Below are 8200 nucleotides of genomic sequence, written 5' to 3'. Positions count from 1 at the left end.
ATGTTTAAGCTACAACTATCAACCTGTGTAACCGTACTGTTATGTATTAATAAGTCAACGTCGGCTGGAGAGTGAACTGAAGAAGGTTTCTACAGCTTAGAGATTACAGCCTTGATGTTTGAGCAGGGGTGTGGATTGTGGATATTTAAGTCAGTTAACAACTGCTTTTTTATTTTACTTTAAATTTTAAAACAATGTCAGAAATGTTTGAGTAAGACTTGAATAAATATTTCAACATTTAAATCAAAATACATCTGCCCTTCACTTTGCTCTTGGCTGGCCAACATGCATAAAATATATGACTAAATGTTTTTATTTGAGGTCTCAATAACCATGAAATAACAGTTTAACACAATGTTACGATGCAGAATTAAAATAAACTTCACTATGTCCTCATTACTGCCTGATTGATGAAGTCCCACCTACATTCACTACTTATATGAATAAAAACACCTCAGAATTTTAAATTCACTACAACATTGGGATAAAAGGATAATGATGACAACAGCAGCATTGGTAGTCATGTTCAATATGTTTCTAAGTGCACTACTGTATGAATTTGAAAACAAAACAATAAGGTGTCCTCAGACATCCGTGCAGATAACCGGGACTGTGCACGTCTATCTGCATATTGACTAAATATGCACTTTATGCTGTTGGTGAGATGTGCATTTTGATTCCTACTACACCTAGTGTAATGAAGTAGAGCTTAAACAAGCCTTTTGGAAGCTGAATACTGATCAATATTTCGATTTTTCAAACAAGAACATTTTGAAAAGTAAAAATAAAGCTGTAAGTGGTCGTTGGTGAACACACTATGTAATGAAGACACTATTTCTAAATGATCTCAAACCTATCTTTGCTATTTCTATTCCTTTTTTGTTTACTTTGGTTACATCTCTATGATAAGGTAATGTTTTCCAAATGTTTTGGTCACGCTTAAGTTTCGTCTGCTGCTCATGACCACTCAAAAATGTATCACCATGGACTGCTGACAACACAAATGGTTCTTCTTGCTGTAGAGAGGTTGACATTTTGATTTCTAGTATATGGAACGTTTACACAGACATCTAATATAGTACACAACCACATCCACAGCTATCTGCCCCCATTATGTAATATATCAGGGCTCTTGTAGCAGCTATAATGACTCCACAGATGTCTATCACCTAGTCTACAGAACCAAGCTGAATCAATCACTGCTCTACTCCCAACCAATATAACGTGATGTATTGTGGAAGTATTGGAGTGCTCATAACTGCTTCATAAATCCCAGTGTCACTACAGTAGAATTAATTCTTACCCTCACAATTTACAATAAACCTGAAAATGTAAGATTCAGTGAATCTTAGCTGGATAGTGTGGGAACAGCGTCAGTAAGCACAACACCAGACCCATATGAATTGCAGGAAAAAAAATCAGAGATGTGACTAGTGACGCCAGAGGTCTGGAGTAGGAGACATACGCCTCATATTCCCATCTGGAGCTCAGTACAACACCTTGAGTTTTTGTTTTCTTTTAGAGATTAGACGAATGTTGACACTGAGAAAATATTCGACCAGTGAGGTGTATGAGTCACATATCTAAACAAGCAAGTAGTTAGATCACATTCAACTAATTCCCATCACTGTCAGCGCATCCATGACATTTAAGGAGTAGATCCATTTACCGTCATGTTATCAGCTTAACACCTCAGGCCCCAGGGAGGAGGTGGAGCCATGATGTCTATTAAAGAATGAGTCACGATAAAAACGTGGTGGTCTTTGCATCACATGTCCTCTACCCTACTGTAATACACATTCAGCAAAACCTGTAATTATGAGAGCTGTAAAAGCCAACTTTATCATAATATTTTCCTCTGAAAGCCTGAGGTTTAGGATCATTTATTACAGTACCAGACAGATCTAAAGGATGACTGGAACAGAGAGACCAAAATGTGAAGAAGACAAAAACCTCAGCTCTTTCTCGGGTAAGAAAAATTGGAAATATTAGATAATTATATGCAGACAAAAATAAATCTAAAAGTCGAAAAGCAATAAGAACAACAATCAGTAATGTCTGCTCAGTTTCTCGATGCTGGGAGTCGACGTCCCACCATATCGTACTTCAAGCTGGAAAACCTCCTTTCAATGAGCCGGAGCTCCGAGATCAAAGGTTTTTTTCTGTTGAAAAGGAGAATTCCTCTTCACTGCCAACATGAGCAGCTGCTACATTCATCAGTCTCACAAATCAGACACATGAAGGAACAATTGAAATAGTCACCAGTCACATGACCTATTCAATGTTCTTCAGTATGAGGACATATAAAAGAAGACACTCACAAGTTTAGCCTTATGTATCCTGCAAACATTTTGTCAGGTACAAGTAATCAGTATAATTAGTATAACTTTTATGTATTTTTGCTCACAAGATTCATTCATCTGATATTTACTTTTTTCTTCATGTGAATTACTGAATATTATTACGTTTGCAGCCCTCTGCAAGATATTAAAGATTCTTCAGTTGACCTCATCATAAACTATGGATATAAACACCAAGTGACAATGTGTAACAAGTAAACATTACTTCATTTTAAGGAGCCACTTACCTGCTAATAGTATGTATGTGTGCAGAGGTTAATTTTCATATTTTGGTAATACTAATAAAGTATTTTAATGGCCAAAACTGCAGCATTTAAACCTAAATAAAAACATTTTTACTCTTATATTATTAATTATTTGATTGTTTGTTGACAAATTTAAAATGTTTACATGTTCAGCTAACCTGCTGTGCAATGGGTTTTTAGGTTTTGACAGAAATTGCTGATACTTGTAATCTTATTAATTGGAAGTGTACTTAATGCACCCTGTAGTCTAACAATAAAGCTATCATTGAGGATACTTACAATGACTGTTTACAGAAGTTTCTTTTTAGCTTCTACTGTTTCCTTCTGGACAGGATGTGTTATGTTGGTAATGTCACTTTCCAATAACTTTATTTTGATAAAGTTCTTGTTTAACGAACATCCCCAGAGCCAAATTAGGCCAGTGGACAAGAATGATGACAAACTGAAGCACTTACCTCTGCATGAATCCACTGATTGGTTGAAACAAAGGGTTAACTCACTTTTTTGACACTGTGTCCAATCTTTTATTTACCTGATATTACTCTTCTACCTATATATGATCTCATGGGCGGGTGTTCAAGCTTCAAAGGCTCCATGGATGCCTATTTATAATATTTATAATTGGTATTAGCCTCTTGGTGAGGTTATGGTGAAGTCTGAGGACAGTGAGCAGTTGTCTGTTGTGCAGCCTTTCTGTAACACTTCCAGCAGCAGGTAACACAGAGCACACAGAGGTCACAGCTCTGTTAAAGTGTTTCCCGGCAACAAGACGTTCCTGTGGCACTAAAGCAACAACAACGCTGAGGCAACTCCTTGGCACTGTTGCCCTGCATGTTGCCCCAGTGACTCACAGCTTTAAAGAGGCTCAAATGGAGGAAATTCTCCTCAACACAAGAACACAACAAGCCCCCGCCGGTCCAGAGCCATCACAAACAGACGTCTTATGGGCTGGAAAGAATGAGATCCTGAAAGAGAAGAGACATTCTGACCGACTCCCATCAGGAACGCAGACCATCTTCCATCAGGAAATAATCGCTAACATTTAATTTGCAGCTTGAATACTGTAATTCCAACAATTACGCCATAGATTTTTTTCACCACCACAAACCAATTTCCCTCTTTGGACTATTAAATCCACAGAATTAAATCTTTCTGTGGCAGGCAGACCAGTCAGCTGAGAAGTATGAGGTTTTCATGCATGCAGATCCCCCTCAATAGAGGATGACAGCACGACAGACGTCCTGCTCCAAGCAAAAGTTGGACATTTTAAAGGCTGCAGTTTTAATCTTTATGCAGATTTCAAAGTATGTGATGTGCATTGATTCCAATCATCCCTTTATGAGTGCCAAACACCACAATCAGAACATCTTATTAAATCAAAATGATGGAAAAATATTTGACAATACAAAAACATGATTGGGTAGGCTTGTTGCCCATCTGTACTGCAGAGGGTGAAATAATTTTTGGTAATCACTGTTTTATCTCCTGGTACTTAACTGGAGCTGAGGAGCAGAAAGTGGTAACGCAACTCAAAAGGTCTGACATAGAGACAGGGAAAGCTCCATCAGCACAGAAATCCTTGGTGTGGTTGAACGTCGGCTACAGAAATGTGGAAAAAATAATGAAAGGCAAGACAATAATCCCCTTCTCGATTGCTAACACGACCATCCAACACTCACGCTACCATTGAGAGATGATGAACTGAAAAATCTGCCTGAGGAAAACACTGCAGAAAATGTTTGCTAAACCCTCGACCATCTGCCAGCTGAAGAAATATCAAAAGCAGGTGTACTTTTCTTGGATTTTAGGGACACTTTGTCTGAATGAGCTGGTTGTTAACGCACTCAGTTCAGTCATCTTGCTGCCATGCAACAGGTCAGACATTACGTAATATTAATAGTATTTGCTCAGTAAATACCCATTAGAAAGACCCATTCTGAGAGTTTGTTACTTTCACTTTTATTCTGCACAGTCATACATCCTTGTCATTGAATTGTTTTTTTTTATTGTATGGCGCTTGCATGAAATATCTGGTAGCAGTAAGAATGGTTATCATCTTGAGATGTCAAGAAACAAAGAAATGAATACATATATGATAAATTAGGAAAGCATAAAAATAAAATTGTAGAAAGTGTTTTTTCTTGTGTACAGGTGAAGGTTTCATCATGATTGTAGCACTAGAGAAGGATTCATGAGGGCGCCCAAATAACTGGGAATCATTCTCTAAAAAACTATAAATATTCACAACAAGTTCACAGACTATCATACTTTACTGTCTATCTATGCCTGTGAAAGCAGAACACAGTAGGTTATACTGCTAGGCTAGTGGTCGTTACAGTGCAAAATAAAGCCTTACAGTGTGCAGAAAGCTCCCTGGCAGTTTTACATCAGGGTCCAATCAGATCCCTGCAATGTTTGGGAAAATTGTATCCTTTAATCTTAAAGTCTGGCTCATAACAGGGTATTGTTTCAGTAGAGCTATGAAGCTGTGATTATGAGGAACTGGAAACGGAGTCTGAGGTCTTAACAGCAGAATCATAAATGTGAACTTGCTTACACATCAGATAATAGGAGCTTACAATGGACTTGTATTCTATGAGACTTTTGAAATGAGAGGTTGATGGGCTAAAAGCTTGTAATTTTTACTAGTCAGCTCAGTGTTGAAATTTGCTAACAGTGGAGTGCTTGTTTAATGTCTTCTTAACATCTCGACAAAAAACTCTTTCGTGCTGATTAGCAGTTCGCTTACAGCTGGCGAGGTCAAAATCTTCGGATGTCTTAATGACGTATTGTTGATATCTTTTCTGTTTTAACCCAGCTGCAGCTTTGTTCTTTATAAACTAAGTTATTATCTTCATCATACAGTAAGTGGTACTGAATAATTGTTGATGGTTAAACATTTTATTAAACATACATATACACACACACTCACATACAGTGTGCTGGGTCTACAGAGGTTGCAGTCAGGCACAATATTGATTATAGGTAACCTGTGTTTTGGCAGTGCTTAAAGCCCAACACACAGTCACTGCAGTTAAAAAAAAACAGACTCAAAGGTTGAAAATACACTTCGGGTTGTGTTAATGTGTTCATTTCATGAATGGAACGAGGGTCGTAGCCTCGCGATCCCAGACAATCGGAGTCCGGGGAGTTGTAAATGTAAGCAAGAATGGCTGCTAACAAACCTACATCCTCTACATTTCATCAGGGACATGCCTTACTGGAAATTATGGTCTCCCCCCATTTTGCTCCGTAGTGAACTGCATGTCACCACCACAATACGAAGGGCCGCCCTAAAGAGTTTGGATTGGTTCTGCAATTCAGGGTTTTTTGAAACTCTAATTGTTTCCACCCAGTTTTAACAGCTAAACCTGGGAGATTGTCATCAGTCTCTATGAGCGAAACATTTAGAGACTGATGTGTAAATCGAGCTGAAACTCCTCTTATTTAGACATGCCATTAAACTAAATCTTTTGCAGGAGACTTCAGGCCATGATTGGCGGGACCAACTGTGAGATACATACATACATTTAACAGAGAACGCAAACTATGTCCCAAGATCAGAATTACACAAAATGTGATTGTTAAATAAATGAAACGGTAGATTAGAATAAAAGATCACATCACAAAATACTTAAAGTGGCACCTTAAAAGCCTTCCAAACTTCATAAATAGGATCAATCTAATGCCTTTAAACAATAAATTAAGTGCAACAAACATCTATACTCACCCAAACACCTAAGAGACAACTTAATTCAGTTTCCTACCTCATTGTAAAAGGTTCCAGACAGATAAAGAGAGGTTACATAACAGCTCTTTTGCCTCATTTAGTGCAGATTGTGGGAACTGTTAAATGAGTCCAGAAACAAACAAGCCCATTTTAAAGTATTTGCCTGTGCCTCATGGCAAACAGTGTAAAGGTGAGGAGGGATGCAATGGGAAAATAAGAACATTGGAGACTGGGAGTCTTGGTGCGCCGTGATATACAGTGTACAAAGCATGTAAGCATCGAGAAGATGCATGCATGAACAGGATATTGCATTTGTTGAGCATCGGCCAGAAAGTATCAAACAACTCTTTCTACCTCGGAGGGACAAGCAGCCTTTGTTTAAAAATGCACATCAAATTTCATCCTCTTTTCACAAGCTGCTGAATTGAGTTATCTGAGAATGATTCCTAAATATTTGTACGATGAGACATACTCAATAGTTTTGCAATGGTCTGGAACAATACATGGGGGACAGAACGGTAAATGTTAGTTGTTTTTACAGATATTGAGTAAACTGAAGCCTGTGCAACTTTTCATTTGAATATTGCATTTCAAATCCTATTTCTAAATTCTATTTACTGGGATAGTTGGGAACTCCTGGTGGATAAAAAGAAAAAGCTTAATTTGCTTTAAATCTTAGGAATTTCCTTCAAACAGCATAAAGCATGTTAAATATGGGAAAGCTCCGCAGGCTCCTTTTTGATGAGATGACCATTTAACCAGATCTGTGATGGCTTGGAAAATATGATTTCCCCACTGAGAAGATGCACTGAAACCAGAACACAGACCCGCCTCCCATTTCGGGTGGTGTGACTGCCAAACCAGGGCATATTTGGATGGTCTGGCTCTGCCATAAGTTGTGCCTCAGAGTGCCGTTCCAGCTGGGCTCAGCAGAAAATACCAGCACTGAATGGAAAAAGGAATAGTATAACACGTGAACCCCTGAGGGAGCAAGCTACTGTTAGCTTTTCCATTCTTGGGAGGTATTTCTCATTTTGTACCTCAAATGTAAAGCTTTAGGCTTTCCTGTTGTGCCTTGTTAAAATACCCATCATGCAGACCACTAAATACAAGTAATGAAGATTTGATGTAGGAAAGCATCTGCCTCTCCTGTCTGTGCTTCCTAATTAAGGAGGAACTCTAGTCAGGTCAAATCAATTCTATTTATCACAAATTTCCCGCAGTGGGTTTTACAATCTGTTCAACACCCTTTATCCTTAGAGGCTTACTATAATAACACCAAGAGCAATCTGCCAGGTCTCACTGACTGGTGGTAACTTGTAGCATTTAAGTCAGAATGACTTCACTGCTGAAGACTTATATGTCTCAACAAGTCTTTAAGCATTCTGGACTTTTTATTTATAAAACATATTGCTTGTGACATAATAGCAGTTGTTCAAAGGGGGGTTTTAAGAATTTTCTTAGATAAGCATCAGTGTCTTAAAACTGACAGAGTAAGCCTTAGTTGGCTTCACCTGTCTGTTAAAGCAATGTTTTTGTCATTCAGATATAGATGTCATGCCAGGAGTATTAGAGAATAACAGTGCTCTGTCAAACTAGATTTGGCACTGTATTATTTTAATTATCAGTTAATTTCTCTTTTTTATTACTGGATTAACCTTAAAGTAAGTAAAAAGTTCTTGTCTTTAAATTGCTAGTTGTGTATGACCTTTTCCGAGACTTTCATGTAAACATAACTTGGGATACTTATTCGAACATTACTATAGATCAACATGTACTATTGCCAGAACATTCACATAATGAGGTGTGTGGGAAAGAGGCAAACTTCATTAACTATTAAGCAAGGCACTGGATTGATTTCTATT

General features: G+C 37.9%; 1 protein-coding gene across 1 annotated transcript in view; it reads right to left on the bottom strand.

Annotated features, from left to right (window-relative positions):
* cenpp (centromere protein P) overlaps nucleotides 1–8200 on the bottom strand; it is a 110286-nt gene that overhangs the window by 35460 nt on the left and 66626 nt on the right. The window lies entirely within an intron of this gene.

Source organism: Scomber scombrus, chromosome 3 (genome assembly GCF_963691925.1).
Source record: "Scomber scombrus chromosome 3, fScoSco1.1, whole genome shotgun sequence".
NCBI classification, from domain to species: Eukaryota; Metazoa; Chordata; class Actinopteri; order Scombriformes; family Scombridae; genus Scomber; species Scomber scombrus.
This window is presented reverse-complemented; position numbering and strand designations above follow the sequence as displayed.